We start from the raw sequence: 19,265 nt of genomic DNA on the forward strand, positions 1-19,265 counted from the left end.
TTTTAGCTTTACTTCATCACATTAGGCTTTTCTTTATTTGAAACTACCATACAAAAATAAACAACTACCTTTCATGAGACAACACACTCTCCTTTATGTCTTCTTTTCACTCTCTACTTCTGCAGTGGTTGGCAAACCAGCTAGGGGTGCATTACTGCCACCAACCCTCACACTAGCCTTGATTTGCTATAACCTGCCTCAAATGTGTAGCGGACACATTAAGAGATAGAACCCCTCAAGTCAAATCTCTATTGGTGGACACATTTCCACAGTTGCACGGTTTACACCATCATATTGCTCAGACCTAATTATGGGTTTTGCTTATTTAACCAATTTTATGCCTCCCATTTAAAGCCTTGGTTCCTCCAAAACATAGCAAAGTCAACAGAGGCCATAATCAGTTTGTCAATGTCAATGGGATACCGTCAATAGGTTAGCCGCCGAGAATATTTTTGACCCGTTACACGTGTCGATCTATAGCTTAATTTGCATACACACACTCTGTCTGCTAATGGCTTCACTAGAGCAGTCTGAGGTGAAAAGTGAAGCACGCTGAAAGAAGCTCAGTGTGGGAACATTTCCCCTAGAAATGCAAAAAAGTTAAATGTTTGATGCTGTACCACATTAGGAATAAGCACACTGCTGCCATGTCCGAGGATGGCTCGCAGCCAAAGATCACATCGCTGCTAGCCGGGGAAAGACAGTGTGCGTGCCAGTTGGATGAGATATATGCTGCCAATCAGTGTGTTAGCGGGTGAGGGATTCAAAGAGTTGAAGCACACGATAGTATAAAATCTTCCGAACTGCAGTATAAAATCTTCCAATCACTCTCACTTAAGAAGACACCCTCAGTGTGCAGTGAGTGTCGATTCAGATGGCATTGAGTCACAGTGACAGAGACGAAGCACCATTAATAGTTATATTCCTAACAGAAGGGAAAAGGATTGTTTTTTGTTGTTTTCCCTTTATGTTCAAGAAGTACTTTTAACACTTTTGTAAGAAAGCATGTTTTACATACAGTGGCATGCATTACATTAATTGGACATTGTTTCTCTACGATTCTAGAAGTGACCTCTTTCACCAAAGAACAATGCTGATTATATGAGGATGTCTGGTTGGATGTTGGTGTCAAGGATACACAGTAGCTCCATCTGTATTCAGACTGCAGACCCATTAAATGATGTCTGAATGAAAACGGACTCTCTTTGAACACAACAGTCGCTTCCCATCATATGTTTGCCCTGTTATTTTAGGATTTGTTCTGTTCCTAGTGCCAGTGTCAGTGCTTGTATTACAGGCTTAGATGTGTTTGCATGCAGCGAGACTATACTTTGAGGGCTTGTATCATTATGGATGGTTCCCCGAGCACCGCCTCTGCCAGCTGTGTTTTTATGAGTGAGATGCAAGTAAGGATGGATGGATGAGTTGAAAGAAAAGAGTAAAGGGATAGCTGAATTGATGAACTGACTACTCACTTACTTTCCTTATCCATTGCTCTCATTCCCACTTTCAGTCTCAGCAACTCATCTCCTCCCACATGCTCTCACATTGAGTGAGGAATCAATCCTTCTCACTTCCATTATCTCTCCCTATCTATCTCTATCGCTCTCTCTGCCACTTCATTCTGCCCATCCTGTACCAATCGAATACACTTGCTATAGGCACAAATGAGCGTGTGTCTCTCTAGTCCCACCGCAATCATACCACGTCCTCATTAGGTCTATTCTAGTGGTCCGCCTTATCCTGCTTCATCCCTTTCCCCCTATAATTGGGCAAAAACCTCTGCCTACCTGTCAGCAGGAGCCCCAATACAAATGCTGCAATTTATTTCTTACTGCAACAGGGTCTATTAGCAGTGTGTAGGTTTTGACAATGGTCTCAGAGCAACTATGGGTCAATGCTGCTCAGTCTCAATTTCAGTAAATGGGTGTATCCTGGGGAGTCAGATCTCATTCAAACCACCACCACCTTTGGTACCTTCGGATAATGACTGCAGTGCAGAGAAATAGAGTGAACTTTGAAAAATGAAACATACATTGTTTCTTTTCAGGCTTTCTAGGTCAAAACAGATGGTTTTCAGGCTCATTATTGCTGTTTCTTCCATCATGACTAATGTAAAAGATTTGACAGGGTTGGTTGTTTGGGGCAGTTCTACAAATGATCCAGTGCAAGGCCATCTCTAGAATGTTTTGAGACTGTTCTGGATAAATAAGTGATAAGTTAAAATGTTCTAATCGGCCAAAACCAGCCCCAAAACTATCAAAATCCTGGGTCCCCACACTAGTGATGAGAAGACCCACCCCTGTAGTTTCAGCGACATCCCACAAGCTTTCTTAGCTTTGTAGTCTAATAAACAAAATAAACTTACATAATGTCAAAAAAGGAAATACAGTCTCACACTAAAAAAACTTGCATATACCTTCTGAATTCAAGGTTCTACCTTTAGTCGAAATAATACGTGTCTAATTTCATCGCTATCGTTAAAAATGCATTATTCAAACTCAACAAAAACACAATGTTTGTTGTTTCACACCAATCATGAACTCTGGTTGAAAATAAATCGTCCTTTAATCCAGTAACAGTCGATGTGATAAATATTCTGGCTGTACACGCTGTTTTTCTGGCAGCCTCTCTCGATGCTGCTGGCCTCTTTGTATCACTGGGTTAGCTAGCTAAATGAGAGTTTGTTGCTGAGCAGCAGCTCTCACTCCATATTCAGAGGCTGCAATTAAATAAAGATGAATTGACAAAAATTGCTCATAAAAACAAAAGCCAATGGACTCGGCCAATTGCAGATAGTCGACATATTCATCCAATCGCCCTACCTTACAGGTGTATTAGGGATATGCATTTACATAGACGAAATAATACAATAAATCTAACACTAAACAGTGCTTTCTTAAAAACCTGCCATTGTGTTTTGCATGGCTGATTGAAGCATTCATTGTAAAATCACAACTGATTTTCATTTCCTGAATGAGTCTTAGTACTGTTATTTGTTCCTGTTCAAATATTTTCTGTTGTAAATATAAAAAAGTACATTTTTTTGCCAAATTTTAGTATGAAGTTAAGGTTCACATTTGTGCAATATCACCAGTACTTTCTTTGGAGAGAACCCTGCTTTTGGGAAAATGCAATACACAATTCTTTCAATAATGAAAGAGTGTTGAGAACAAACTAAGAAAAGATAGAGGAAATGTTGATGCAAAAAAGCCCCTCACCTTTGAATTTGTTGTGGTTTAATTTTGTATTATTGTTAGATCTTGTGTTTTGGCATGATAACTGGTTTGTGTGGCAGTAGAACCTGCATAGTTTATTACTACCAGCCTGCATAGACAAATCAACCTGATTGCCAGAAATGTTTGTTTATGTTTGTTTATTTATGTAGCATCTTTCTAAGGCACATGTCACAAAGTATTTTACAACAGTAGAAAAAAACATTTGTTTTGTGTGTGACATCCAAGTCTGCAGGAAGTCTGAGTAACGTATTAAGGAACCTTTTTGTAAATCTAAAAACATAAACCTTAAAGTGAAGCTTACATGCTGTGGTTTGTGATTCTTGAGCTATTTAAAAACACTGAGGAAGTGGCAAAGATTTATGTCTTGTGAGAAGGTAACAACTAGCAGGACGAAAAAACTTCTAATATGGAAATGCTGGTGGCAGTAGGAAGCTGATCATAAAATCTGTACAGAGGCTCTTCACTTAAACTTCTTACAGCTGCAGTAGCATGATTAGCAAAATAGCAGCAGATGTAGGTAGTCCTAATAGAAAAGAGAGCATGTGTTATGAAAGCAGCAGAGTTGAGTTGACACACCCTAAGACTTAAGCAGATAATCTTTCTTTTATTGAGTTACTGCAGAACCAGTTTGTAGGTGGTTTCATTTTTTTTCTTGAAAATCACTCAGACTTCAGTAATGAGTGTGACTGGCTCAGTCATTCCCTGGCGGATCTGCCACTTCCTCCGGGGAAGCAGGAAGTGGCTGAGATGTGTTTCCTGTTGAAATGTGAGACAGCTTCCTTAGCTAAAGAAAAGGCTTGCAAAAGTGGGAAGAGGGTTTCCTTACCATATATATTCACTGCACATTACAGCCACCTGTGTTAAACTTCAACTACACCTTATTGTCATATTATGTCATAAATGTGTATTTTGTTGGGCTTTTTTTGTCTGTTAGTTGGTTCTTAAGTGCAGTTCTTGATCTTTGTGAGATTGACCAGGATTGTTTGTTCTACCCATATTAATTTTAGTTAACACTAAGTCGTCTACTTTTTAAAATGTTGTTTTTGTAGTGACATTTGCCACCTGAAACACCTGAACAGGAGCTAAATCTCCCTGGCCTACCACACAGCAAGTCACTTTGCAGCGTTTCAGCCCGTTTAACCACCGTTCGATCCCCTATTCTTCGTTACACTGCAGCCAAATTAATCATATAATTGTTCTCAGTTACTTATTTTTCTATTTCTGTTGTCAGACAAGGGAGCATGTATGAAATAGGGATTTAATGGCAAATTTATAAATAACCAGCAGTCATTCTCAAGCTGCTGTGCCGCGGTACTGATAGAAATCATTCTATGATTGTTGTGTAGTCTGACAAAATCAGCGTAAATACTGCTTAATGATGGCACCTGTGCTGCTTGATGAGTTATTTTGACATTTAAAATGAGAGATCACAGAGAATGTTAGAGGTTACAGAAAGTTCATCTTAACTTTACCGCAACGCAGCCTGTGACTGACAGGGGAGGCTTGCGTCATTGTTTTAGAAAGGCTCTGTTCTTCCCCGTACACACTAAGCCTGCCTTTCTAAGAATTCATCCACTTTGGAGACAACTGAGGAGAAGCTCAGTCAGGGTTTGAAAGGCTGTTCAGTGTGGACAGAGGGCTGAGAGAAAGAGATGCACTTTTAAATTAAAATTTAAGATTGATAGCTCAGGTGGGGAACTGAAAGATTCCTCTGTGGCTTCATTCATATTTTCTTTCTTAATTTGTCATTTTTCATTCTTGTCATTTCTCCACTGATTATCAATGTATCTATCTGTCTATCCTCCTCTGTCTTCTTGCATAGAGTGAGCTGCTTTCACTTCTCAGTCCCACTCACTCCTCTCCTTACTGCAGTGTTGTTCACTGTTGCCCACGCAGAGCTACGCCATTTTGGAAATCTGCAGCTCTTTTCTGATAGCTGTAATCCTTGGCTTTTCTCTCTGTGGCTAAATAAGTCACCCATACAACAAGGCAGTGGATAACGAGACACCCTCATTTATTCTGTGGACTTTCACAAGACTGAAAATATACTTGCTACCAGTTAAAAGGGAACATGGCCGTACAAAATTGAAACGGCGCTAGTGAGACCATGCTGAGATGAACTTCCTGCTGGGAAACATGTCATTATCTTCTACATTTCTGTTCGGTTGCTGCCTTTCTCCCTCCATCTCTGATCTTTTGTTTACCACTATTTTGAAATGCATGAAATGGGTCATATAATTTGAGTATGATAGAGTTTCTGCTGCCCGTTACCAGGATTTTATTTGCTCTTTAATTTTGATGACAGGGCTGTGGTTTGGTTTGCTCTCACTCACTCACTCTAGTCCTCTCAGTTGTGTTGGCTTCTAATTTTCCTTTCATTCAAAATGTTCCTTTCCTAAACTCCCCACTCTTTAATTGATTTCATCTCATCTTACCCAGCACATCTCCTCTCCGTCCTCTTTCTCAATGCCCTCTCTTCATTCCCTTTCTTTATCTCTCTACAGTGCATCAGCCCCCAGCCACTGTGTTAATTACACCACAGTTCTTTCTCTCTATTATTCACCACACTGCTAGTTCTGTCACCCTCACTGCTGCGCCTGCTTTTGCTACGTTGCCAGCATTTCGCTAGGGTCTGCAGTGGCTGTTGAAATGAGGAGGGGGCGTGTACTGGTGCCCAGTTCAACAACAAATGGCTGCTTAGCGTCATGTGATTGGCACAGATTAGAGGGCTCTTGGTGGTGGTGCGGAGGTGGCTCTTGCAGAGGACCAGGTGGCTTCATTGCTGCTGTCTGAGCACAGCTGACTGAGCCTTTCGCCGAGAATGTGTTCTACTATTTGTATGACATTTTGCTCTATTAAGTGTAATTGAATGGATGAAGTCAGAGAAATGGGCTCGAGTGCTCATACGGAGGCCTAATTTTACCTTTTTAATGGTTTTATTTTTAACATTGCCACCACACTGTTGAAGTCAGATCAGCCAACAAACAGCCTTGACAAGAAAAGATGGGAAAAATAATAACTTTATAAGTGCATTGCAATTCTGTGTTGAAGAGTTTAGCAGTGATGCACAAAATGTCTTCATTGTAATTCAGAGAATTCCCCAAAGCTATTTGTATGTCGGCTGCAACCTTAATAGCTCACCACTTGTCTCTGTCTGGCAGGATACTTTTATATACCTTTGTGGAGGCAGATTTTGTGGAAGAACATTTACTGAGCTGACATGATAGACATGATGGATGTGGTGGTTAATCAGCACAAGCAATTCTTGTTTGGTTTAACCAAATTGAATCAACTTGACATGTACATTGTATGTCGAAAACACACATCCTTATTAAATGGATTTATTTTTCTTCCAGTACGTTGTATAGTTTTGCTAGTATTAGGGTGAAACCAATTAGGCCTTCATGATATGAGTACAACCTGGGAATTGTGATAACATTGTTTAATATTGCGATGACGATATGGCCTGTGATAAATTAACAAATATTGAAGTGTCAGTACTAGCTCCTTTATCCTTCAGCAGCTGAATTAGCAATCGCCACCAAATGTATACCAACTAAACTGGATGTAGCTGCACCTAACTGGAACTTCATCTGATTGGCTTTGAATTCATGGCCCATGTGTCGATGGCTCCATCAGATAGGTCAAATGTATCCACATTTTCATATCAAAATAATGACAATACGGTCGGTCAGCACTAATACCATTACCGAGTATCTAATTAGTACTTGACGCACCCACAAAGTGGATAGTGGATGGATTGGAAACTCTGAGCTAGTAGGACCCCTGTTTGTGAGTGTCTGAGTGCATGTGTGCTCTTCACTGTTCACTTATTTATTGTCTAATGGAGACGCCCAAGAGTGAACAAGGTGTGACAGCATGGGTTTTGCAGCAAATGTCAGCATGTGCCAAGGTGTCTCAGACAGAAGCACTTGCTTGTCAGGCTTGCGCTGCAGAGATTAAAATGATTTTTTCTCAGTTTAGCACATTAGCCTTTTGCTACTAGTTTTAAGGCTATTTTTTAATAATTACGCTCCAATAATCAGTGGTGCCTTCAGATTTAAATATACATTACCAATCACTGATTGTTAGCAGTAGAGCTCTGTATTGCATCCGTTCATGAAGGTAATAGCAGGATTAAAGACAGGAAGTGTTTGTGGCAAGAGTCCCTTTAATGGCTGCTGTGATTTAACATGCAGAAAACAAAGTTAAGAGTATCTGTAGGGGTCTTAATAGAAAATCCAGACAAGCAATTTGACAAGTCATTTAGGGTGAAGTACTAAGTAAAACCAATACGGCAACCTCTGTTTAGCAACATAGATTTTTCTCAAATCAAAACAAATAATAGCTCTTGTCATGAGAAAATTAAGCAGCAGGCAACAGCAACTAGTTTCCCCTTAGGCCTGTTGTAATGAGATGTGTAATACCTGCAATTTCATTAAAATAAGGCAAGCAGCGGTAGAGCACACACCCCATACAGAGGCTCTGTCCTTGCTGCAGCGGCCCAGGGTTCGAGTCCGGCCTGTGGCCCTTTTGCTGCGTGTCATCCCCCCCTCTCTCTCTCATCCCATTTCCTGTCATCTCTCCTGTCCTGTCCTATGAATAAAGCCAAAAAAAAAAAAATAAAAAATGAGACTAGCAGAGCAGCAGTTATGGCTTTTCAATTTTTGACAATTTGACCATAATACCACTCCAGTCAAGCCACTTATACTATTTCTTAGACCAAAACTTTGTGAAACTGCGTTTTTGGTTATGTAAACCTGAAATTTTGTCAAAACTTTATTTGTACTGACCTCGTTTAGCCAGATTTGTACTTTCAGAATGTTTATGCAAAATTTGTGTTACAGGAATTGTTTGAACTTATGTTGTGCCTTGTCAGTGCATTTAGCAGCCATCTGTCTGTCTCATGGTTGGGTGGGCAGCCTGAACTAAATTTGCTTGTTATTTAATGGGGTTTCCTCAGCAGAATGACACAGAGCTGAAAAATGTGCCTGGTAAAATATCCTACCAACTTAACATTACAAATACCATGAAATCAGAGCTACAGCAGCCAAAACAATTTAGGGTCAACTAGGGTTTGGCAATGTTTAACCAATTGACATATAATGATGTCCACAGTGAAACAACGCAATGGAAGACGGGTTTACTGTGTCTCTGTATTGGAGGTAGTGTGTCCCCTGTTGGCATGAGGCAGGATTTGCATAGCAGCTCAACACTGTAGTCACAGAAGCTTCCCATTGTCACTCTGACAGCCACTTGATGAGTTTCCAACACACATCCCCATGCGGGGTTTAAAAGTGTTTCTGTACACGCACTACATGTTCGTTCCCTAGTTGCGTTCAGCCTCTGAAGCTTGAGACAAAGTTAGCTGACTAGCCATACTGAGGAGGCTAAGCTAATAAAACACAAACAAAAACAGCACAATTGAAAGAAATGTACTTACAGCAGCCTGCAGAAAAGAAACACCACTGCCACCATTGTAACCAAGCATCTTGGGTTTGCCAAACAGAACTGATTTAATAAGGAAATAGAAAAACGGGCCTTATCAATGTAGTGCATCAACGAGCAACAATAACTTCTTTTTATATTCTTGATGTAACGATGGTAGAGGGTTTAGTTGTTGATGACCGTCAGCCATCAGCGATGGACAATGGCATCGTCCATCGGCCCAATCCTAGTGTCAACTACACTAAAGAGAACTTGTAGAGCAAACATGCCCGACTGGCCAGATGCTGACTGCATCTGGCCAGTAAAACACTTTATGCTTGCAGGCCTCCATGTGTTGTTGGCCATGAATGAAAGGCTCCATCTCAAACATGCATAACTAACAGATCTTGGAATGAGTATTGAGGTGATACTTTGAATTGTGAGATAACAGTTACATCACTTATACCAGTCTATAAATATCAGACCAGCCTGCAGGGAAAATCACTCTATCTACCAACCAACCAACCAGCCCCCACCCTCCCCAAATTCTCTCTGCTAGCAATAAATTATAAATCAGCCTGTCACGAATGGAATCGGCTGTATGGACCTGATTCATCAGAGCTCACGCGACCCAGATACCGCTGTCCTGTGTGAATGTTTCAAAGCCACAGTAGTTCAGTAGTTCATATGGGCTTTGTTTAGATATGGAGGGATCAACAGTACTTAAAATTTTAGTTCAATAGTGATTAAACTGGCATTGTCAAAATAACATGAACACTTGTCAGTATTATGCAAACAAGTACAACAACAAAACTCTTCATATCAACAAAAAAGTTGAGTGTTCTAAACTAACCATAGTAGGTAATGTGTGATTATTGTACTGGATTGTTGGACAGCTATCCTGTTATCCTCTGTATATAACGTTCACATGTATTTCACGTGTTCTAAATCTTCACTTTATAGATGTATTTGCGTTCACTCAATAAAGGAATGTAGATGTACAGTATAACATGAAAAACATCTCTTTGCACTATAGAGGTACAGAGGAGGGGAAACTGACATTTAGAACCCTGAAACACAGTAGGAGGAAGGTGAGGAAGTGTGTGTTATGTGTGAGGGTGAAACGGGTATTGTTGTCTTACTGTGGAAATGGTTTGTGGCTTTGATTAAACTGCGTTACTGATCCGAGAAGGCAGTCGTGCATGCGATGTTGAGGTAAACTCCTTCTTCCTGTATGCATTCTCAGTATACTAGTCTGTTGACCAGTCGTTTCAGCTGTGTTGCTGCGGTACAGTGGAAACACACATACACACGCGTGCTTGCACTCAAGGGATTTAGGAAGGCCATTGCTATTTGTGTCATTGTTGCAAACTGTGGACCTGAAACCCAAAGTGGCACTTATCCTCAGTCCCTCACTCCTCTAAATCCCTGGTGTGTTTTTTCCACCTCCATTTCCCATCACTCCTATCTCTTTTTTCCCCATAGAAAGAGGCATCATCCTAGCTGTTAATCCAGAGGGATAAAGTAAGGGCAGTTTGGACACTGTGTTAACATCTAAAAGCAGCAAAAAACTGTCAAATTTCAAAAAACTTTTTTTGAAGCGGGTAGGGTAAGTATATTCAACCAAAAATAAATGATCTATGGAAGACAGCCGTTTTGATATTTTAGATACCTGCTACATCGTCTATTTTTCCAGTAATTTAGTCTTCCATCATTGACATACATGGGGTGGACACGATTTGAATACACTTCTCCGTATAAAGCAATACAATTCATCAAGACCACAAACTACAGCCTCCAAAAACAACCATTAAGTTCAATCAACACCTCCCTGAAACAGTTTCAACATAAACATAAACTGCATGAAAGTAGGATATGTTGCTTCATTAGTTCTACCTAGGTGTTCCTAATGAAATGGCAGCCATGTATAATGTGCAGCAAAGGGGTTTCAGTTAATACTGTGTGCGTTCATGGACACAGCGTCAGGGATTTTAATGTGATTTGAAATGCAACATAAGAAGAATCTAATGCAAGGCAATATCAAAAGCTGCCATCTACACTTTATTGTTAAAGAATATGTCATTTGCAGTGACTTTACAGTCAATCAAGTGTAAAACTCTTCCTTCACTTGCCAGAAGTAGATTTGAATGTCATTGCTTGATAGATATTGCTTCATCTTCACATCTCATTCATTATGATTCTAATTTTGATAAACTTTATTTGCTAAGATGAAGCAGTTTGAGGTTTTTATTGACTTGCAACATTTTCCTCTTTTTCTTCTTAGGTAATTTGTGTGGACAAGAGACAAAGGCACCTGCAGTCAAAGGAGAGCTATTTAAACATCGCAGCCTGGTAAGAATATTTTACATTTTTATGAAGCATGTGCATATGCCAGCTTTGGTGAAATGCAAGAGAGAGGATCTCATTAAATCAAGAGACACAATGGAACTAATAAAATGTCAATGGAGTCATGACGAAATGAGTCATAAATATGGAAATGAGATGCTCCATATTTGTGGCTCAGTGCTTCAAAAACATCTGTTTGACTAATGAGACAGTCTGCTGCTAAAATGCAGTTTTGAAACACAGTGGTCATATGGATGACTTTAGTGGACTTGACTTTACAGTTAAGACTACACTCTGTGCAACTCATTGGTGTAGGACAGACCATGCATCTGGCAATTACTACATGGTGTATGCAGGGTCTTAAAAAGTATTAAAAGTTGATAAATCAATTTAGAGGAAATTAAGGCCAATGTTCAACAGAACCAGTTTTACTTTTGATACTTTTAGCTGATAATACTGTGCTTCTACTTAAGTATGATTTTGAATGCAGGACTTGTACCTGTTGTGGAGTACTTTTACATTATTGTATTGCTACTTCGACTTGAGTAAACGATTTTAATACTTCTTCCTCCATTGGATATTTGTGAGGGAGTTCCTACATGGCATGATCCTCCTGAAACTCACCACAGTTTAAAATATTTCATTTTTAGTTTTGTCAATTGTTTTGTGTATTGGTCAAATACTGGTTTCTAATGGTTTTGTTCTAATAAACCTTGTGTTGGGTTAGTGACTCAGTTCGTTCTCTTGAGCTTTGTCCCACCCCGCCTATTTGAAATATGTTGTATTGATAAGGAGTTACCACAAACTAAGACTGTTTAGTTGTACTCGAAGTGGTGTTGAGGTCTTAAAATGTATGGAAAGGGTCTTAAAAGGTAATCAATTTAACTTAACATTTAACATTAAATTAAATTAATGCTAATTAATTAATGCTAGGAGAGGACGACAAAATCAAATAGCAGGATATTTATGACCAAATATCTCAATATGATCCTGCAAAAAAATTGCAGGGTTGACTCAGTAGTTTCACAAAATTGTAACACCATGAGATTTTTGAAAAATTATAAGTAATGTGCATATAATAACTAAGTGGATAAAACCAAGTATTAGAACAAGTAGAACAGTCTGGTAAGCTCAGGTAACTTCATCACTTAAAAGGTAGTGTGATGTCTGTCGTACAGCCCAACTTAAGCTACCTGAACCATGGCAAAATGTATTACATTATCAAGCGACAGTCACATACTCCACAGACACACATGCACACACACATGGACTCCTCTCTCATCAGTCAGTCAAATCTCTATGCACATCTCCTCCCACTGCCTCCATTGCCATTCTGTGATAGCTGGGGATAGGGAAGTGTGTGCCGTAGACCGCCTTTGCAATTTCACACACGAGAGGAGAAGACGACAACGGCAGACTTCAGAGCACCCAAAAAGCCCTTTTTACATCTCAGTGAGCCAGAGAGGAGACCCCACCCCACTGACAAGCTCTGCAGAAGGAGAAAAAATCAGCAAAGCACGTTTATCTTTCCACACAATTACAATCTCACTTTGAAAAGCTCTGGGCTGAAACTCTAACACATTGGACTGCCTGCTGCCTGGCAGCTTTCAAAGAGAATAATGTTTGATTTATTTTTTTCCCTTATCTTCCCTCTGTGTCTTGGCCTGCCATTGTGCATCTACATTCAGACAAGCTGAGATGAAAAGCTGTTTGGCTTTCAAATGGCTGTGGAGCATTTAAGACCACTAGGGCAATACTATTACATTTTGAAACATGTGAGGTAGAAAAACCTGCGTTTCCTTTTAAAATGTTTGTTTTGGGGATGTCGTTTGTGCAGAGCAGTCACTGTTGCTGATGTATGTGTGAAGTGCAATTCCCTGAAAACATCTGAAACTGTCATTACTGTTTTGAAACTTGCTGCAGATAGTTTGTTTTCAGTGAAGTTTGAATTTAACAGAAGAGTTTGATGCTCTCCCATCTACTCTGACACAAAGTTTAAATCAAGTGAAAACTGAGACACAAATGTCACTGAGTCTGGGAAAGATGACTCGGTGAGAAAAAAATAATGTGATGCAACATTCCTCATCATCTGGGTTCTTTGTTTGTGTGTATTTGTGTGTGAGACAGAGAGACACTTGTGGGTGCACATTGAAAGCCTGAGTCATAATCTGGATCTTTTCCCTGTTATTTTGGTCGTAAGGCTCTTTCAGTTACCTGCAGTGGCTTTACACTGCAGGTACACCCACTTGTGAACAAATACATGTACACACACACACACACACACACACACACACACACACACACACACACACACACACACACACACACACACACGCAGTGTAAATCTTGCCTTAATGGTCACACCTATGCCCAGCAGCATTTGGCAGCAGGTGCTCGAGAGGACATGCTGTCAAGGTTTGAGTCAGTGTCCCTCTCTTTCTGATTGTCATTTCCATTTTCCCACCTATGCCTTCTGCTGCACCTCTAGCCGTCTAAGAAGGGGGATCTCTTTTTGAATTTAATCTTGAAAATTCTATTATTTTATGTCCACAGGCTTTTGGTTCCTTCTTCTTGTCTCCTTATGGAGCTTGGGCTGGGTCTGTTTCTAAAATCCATTGAGACACTGTGTGTGTTGACATGATGTAACTTGACTTGACTCACCAGTCGGTGTGGTAATGATCTCTGTCTGGGGAAACAAGTGTTTAATTGTTAATGATTTGCTCTTTAGTTCATATTTTGTTCTTTCTTCTTTTGTTTCTTTAAAGTGTTCCTTTCTTTAGTCCCCTTCCTCCATATGTCTATCATTTAAAAAAACTGCTCTGTGATTGCAAGGTGGAGATCTTCACTAAAGACAGGCCTGGGAAAAACTACAATACAGGCTGATTAATCAACGACGAACACTGATTCACTCTGTTATCGTCTAAAAATATAAACCAGTTCCAATTTACAGTACTTCTGAGAATGAAGAGGATAAGGAACACACACACACACACACACACACACACACACACACACACACACACACACACACACACACACACACACACTTCTACAAACACACACACCCTCTGCTCAACTTTTTGGGCCCTCTCTTTTAAAGACTTTTCTATAACCATGTCTCCTTTCATTGTTTAGCACCAGCTTCTCTCAGTCAGTCAGTTAGTTACAGCGCCTGTCTGCTCAGTAATTTTCAGGCGTGTATGACTCACTGTGCACTGAAGCAGATTTATAGTCACATACTGTCCATACTGGCACACCTGTGCTGCTTGACAACAACCTTAGACTGTAGCAGCCAGACACATTTTAAACAAGCGTAGGCAGTACTATGGTTTATATATTTTAAAATCACCATAGTAACACTGACGCCCTCATGTTATTGTATTCTGAATTAAACAGTTTATTCCTCATCAGTGTTTTTAGTAATACTTTATTTCCCAGGTCTTCTTAGAATTTATTAAAAATGAACTGATATGCAGCTACAAGTTCATATGAAGCTTCTTGGAAAGGTCTGCGTAATTCAGTTTTAATCATAGGGAAAATTGCAATTGCAGTTCAGTTGGAACACTTCAGTTAATTAATTCCACTTAATTGCAAGCAAAGCCTCAAGTCTCTTAGCCAGTGAACAGAAAGTCAGTTCAACATGCAAACTATAAAATGCAAAAGAAAACCTTAGTCCCTGCAATTGATATCCAATTACTTTACAACTATAGATAGTTGGCATAGCATGACATAGAAGTCAAATCTACCTGCTGTTACTCAGCTCGTCACAATTACTCAACTTCACACACATCACCATGACATCATTGTCTATCACCATGACACCAGTCTGCATAATAACATGAGGTCATAATTACCTCACTGCAGTGCTTACTAATTACTTATTCAGACAATCACATTGACCATGCCTTGATTGAGTCTTCAAAGAGGCTTTTCTATAAACTTTTGGAATTCTCCATGGGAAAGGACAACTTTATATTTTCATTGTTGATAAATCTGTTGATTATTTTCTTGATTAATTGATTATTTGTTATTGAAATTGGTGAAAAAAAACTTGATCTGTGTTTTCCCAAAGATGATCAGTTTACTGTCATAGAGGAGCAAAGAAACCAGAAAATAATCACTTTTAAGAAGCTGACATCAGGAATGGCTGATTAATTTAATAGTAAACAAGTAATTGATTAATCAATTCATTGTTACAGCTATAGTGCCAAACAATAATATATTTCATTTATTGAAGATAATTATATTATTATACATTATTTTACTGTATCTCAAGTACTGCCTGTACAGATCTATAAGTACTGCCTGTACAGTGATTTACAGAAAAGCACCAGCACAAAATAAAGTTGGAGTGTTTTAAATTTATTAAAGGATTGGTTCACATTTTCTCAAGTCTGTCTTGAAACAATGCATTGGAATAGTTATCGTTCCTCTAACGCAAGACAAAATCTGCAGCGGTGCATAAATGTTTCACAAGGCTTCAGCAGTTTTGAGTTAGTCAAATTGTACACAAGCACAAAAATCCCCCTGCAGGGAACTGGCTATTGAACTCACTCTCCTATGAATTACCAGATTTGTATCTCTAACATCAGATGCTTGATTGGATGTTACAACAATGCTTTCATGGTTCGGTAATGTCATGCTTATGGTCCCAGATACCATTATCAGTAAGATGCAAATAAGTCCCTCTGTTAACAGTTTCCGGTTGACTGGGCCAGCAGACAACCTCTGCAGCACTTCAGCTGTATTGAGCAGAGATGCTACATATTTACCTCAACAGTCGACCTCATTTGGACGCTGCTAAAGGTTACTGAGTATCTGTCAGTGTAATTGGTCCTCTGCGACTGCAGAGAGGCATGCTACGCCACATTCATTCCTTTTAATTCCCAGTCTCCCAACTTAACTGCAGTATGATCCTCTCCACTCTCTCTTTCTCTGACAGTTTTTCTCATTCTCTCCAACTCTCATTAAAGAGTACTACCCAGTCCTCAGAGGAGAAAGAGAAAGGCACTCTGCAGGTAGTTATTGAGGATACACTTGAGTGTGATGGTCAGAGACATATTTGGCTTATGGTGGAGGGCAATGCAGTTTTTCTACTTTGCAACTTACACTGTGCTACGTTACTTTTTTGCAGGTCTAAATAGAAAATTGTGGGGGAATCTCTTGCTTGATAAATTTGGGGGGGAATCCTTTGGGGGTATTTTGGTCTTTTTTGGTACAAGAAGCCACTTATGATCAGCCTGTCAGTCAGTGTGATGTTATGCACATTGTGCTGTGCTGAGCCTTCTTGTTGGGTGTTGAGGATGAGCATACCACTCGTTCAACAAGGGCTGTTATCAATGGAAAAGCCTTTTAGTCTATAAGAGAAATTGAGGAAAGAGATTCGGGCTCTCCACTTTTTTTTGAGAGATTATTGTACAACTGCAGGGTTGTGTTGCTGCCTTGATGTACTCTAAGCAGAATAACTATGGTATTTGCCAAAATTTGTCACAAGGGACCAAAATCTGGTTGGATGTCAGCGAACTAATTCTTTCCCAGTAAATGTTTTCTTCTTTTTGTTTATGTCAATTGTATCACACTGTACCTGATTACCTTGTTACTGTCTAATCCTATGTGGGAATTTATGCGAGGTAACACAATTTATTAGTACACAACAAAATCTCTTACATATTTTCAAAGTAGTGCATTTTAATTTTAGTTTACCTGTTTTTGGATATATGATTCTCTTGTGATCTGTATTTAAGTCGAATTGAAGGAGCCTAAAAAACAGTGTTGAACTGGTCTACATTATGTTGGAAGCGTGCCAGTTTTGCAATGATTTTTGATATTTGCAATGAAGTAAAAGTTGAACAAGCTCATATTATTTCACTGGCATAGAAGAAAACCCCTGTGAGGAACTTCATCTATATTTATGCTCTCTCAGTTGCACTATTCATAATCTCTTTCGAGGGTGAGTTATAATTGTTTAATTAATATCCACCCAAGATGATAGTATGTCTGATTTAATAATACACCAGCTGAGACAATGTAACTGCTCGTGAGATTTAAGATACTTTACAATATCTTTTCTTTGTCATTTTTCTAATATCTCTTTCTCTAAGATCTCCAACAGAAAACTGAAAGCCTTCTTTCGCATATCAAATATATTCCCACAACTCACGCCTATGCAGTATGTGTGTCTGCTCAAAGAAATCTCACCATCAGACACTCATATGGCTGCCAACACCTGGCTGTGAAGGTTTTTACTTTTGAATTTCTGCCTGTTAGACTTCAAACACTTTAGTTTTAACAGCCAAGCCAAAGACCAGACTAGGATGTCATGCTGCTCAAACTGACCAATCTGAACAACTCACCAACATTGTTAGCGTAGAGAGACTTTAGTGTCATGAGTACTGCCCACAAGGCTGCAGAATGGCACAACAAAGCATCTCAGATCTTTGTTACAGGGTCAGCTCACCCATATCACAAAAAACATTTTCTCCAACAAGTTGTGGCATTGATCCTTGCAGATAGTTTCGGTTTAGTGAGTTATCTTTTTCTGACACAACCCTCTCAGAGTTGTATTTGTGCTGTTCAAAGCATTATAAATGCAATTGAAAAACTCAACAGTAATGTGTTGAATTATGAGACTATTCACAGCAAGATCTGTGGGAAGAGAAGGGAAGGTCCTTTTTTTTTCTCTCCTTCTCTCTTTCTCACACATACACACACACACTCACAGAAACATGCACTTTACAAGTCCTTATCTCCATGGTGATACTAAGTGTGGTCTGGAAGAGAGAGGTAGTGCACCATTATGGACAAAGCAGTAGACAAACACCTACTCGAGCAAACTAAAACTCTTTCCTAAGCTCTTTCATTAATGGCTGGGTGAGATCAGCTGTCACATCATTGGTGACTTAGTAAATGGACCAAATCTGCCTCTACACTTTAAAGCTATAAACCCTTCCTGTGACTTTCACATATATAAATGTTGATTTTATACTCATTGTTCTGTATTACATTAATCTCCTGGTTCTTTCATGGGAAATTCTGAACTGTGTGGGCTGTCCAAAGTCTCTGACGGCAAGGTCAAGTGTGTCATGGCTCCTTTGATATTGTAGAAAAAAATCCAAACAAGAATGGAAACACCGTTCTGAAGTCTTCTTTTACTTGTTGAGGTCTTTAGCTTACACGATTCTCAGGAAGTACCCACAAATACTCAACAGGAATAAATCTTGTGGCTTTTTTAAAGTCATTTTCGCGCAATTTGGCATTCCACTTCTCTGAATTTGTGAGAATGTTAAATGTTAAAAGAAAGGTCACCATCAATGTAGCAGAGGCCCGAGACACCTCAACATTTATTCCCTGGTATGGCAATACTACAATTCCCTTATCAAACTAAATTGCATCTTTTCGCTCGACCCTTGCTGCTTGGAAAATGCCCACATATTATCCAAATGCCTCTCGGTTTGTAACAAAAGCTTTCTGTTGAAAAAAGCCCAAGCTGAGAAGCCCTGATGACATTACAAGGGTTATTTTGAGCGAGTTTCTCTGCAGAGCCAGAGCAGACATCATTCTCAATTCCCACAGGCTGTGTATTACTCCCCATGACTAATAAACTGATCTTGTTGTGTAAAATTGGTAAACTTCCCCTTTGAGGAAAATGTAGCTGTGAATCGAATCGTTAGCTTTTAGTGGTCTAAATAAAATGTGATGGTTTCTCAAAACTGTTGACTACCCAGGCAAGTATAATATCAGTTTTATAGTTGGTTCTTATTGTCTGTGTTATCAACATGAAATTGCAGGCCTTATTGTTCAAGGTGAGATTTGACACCGTGGAACGCGTGATATCGAATATTCTCTCACTTGATTTCTCTCTGTTTCCTTCTGGCTTTCCTTGCTACCTACCCCCTTTGTCTCTCTGTACTATTTTTCTCAGTCAGTGAGCTGATATCATCCAGTCTGAATTGAACTCTCTTCTGGCATGGTTGCAATGCGGACTGCTTTCTAGACACTTGAGCTGTGGAAGTTCACCATCAACACATTTCTTTTCATCAAGCTTCAGCTCTCTAAAGGTATAGCATTTGAACTTAAAACTTGAACTTTATATTGTATGTACAGAACTTTTTAGCTCTGAGTCTTTGATTTGTAGAAGGTTAAAGGCAGCCATCGTTACAACATCTTATAATTTGGGTATTAGTAAAATTCTACCATTTATTTTATTGCATTGATTTAAAATCTTTTGTTAACAATTGATTTATTCAACATAGA

At 39.3% G+C, this 19,265-nt stretch overlaps 1 protein-coding gene across 2 annotated transcripts in view; it reads left to right on the forward strand.

The window, feature by feature from the left end:
• sipa1l1 (signal-induced proliferation-associated 1 like 1) overlaps positions 1-19,265 on the forward strand; it is an 88,395-nt gene that overhangs the window by 30,091 nt on the left and 39,039 nt on the right. The window contains exons 4-5 of one of the 2 annotated variants that reach the window (XM_073493544.1): positions 10,951-11,018; positions 18,934-19,069. The gene's annotated coding sequence lies outside the window, so the exon portion shown is untranslated. The remainder of the gene's footprint in view (positions 1-10,950; positions 11,019-18,933; positions 19,070-19,265) is intronic. The other variant, XM_073493545.1, reaches the window with a different exon arrangement.

This window comes from Pagrus major, chromosome 22 (assembly GCF_040436345.1).
Source record: "Pagrus major chromosome 22, Pma_NU_1.0".
Lineage (NCBI taxonomy): Eukaryota > Metazoa > Chordata > Actinopteri > Spariformes > Sparidae > Pagrus > Pagrus major.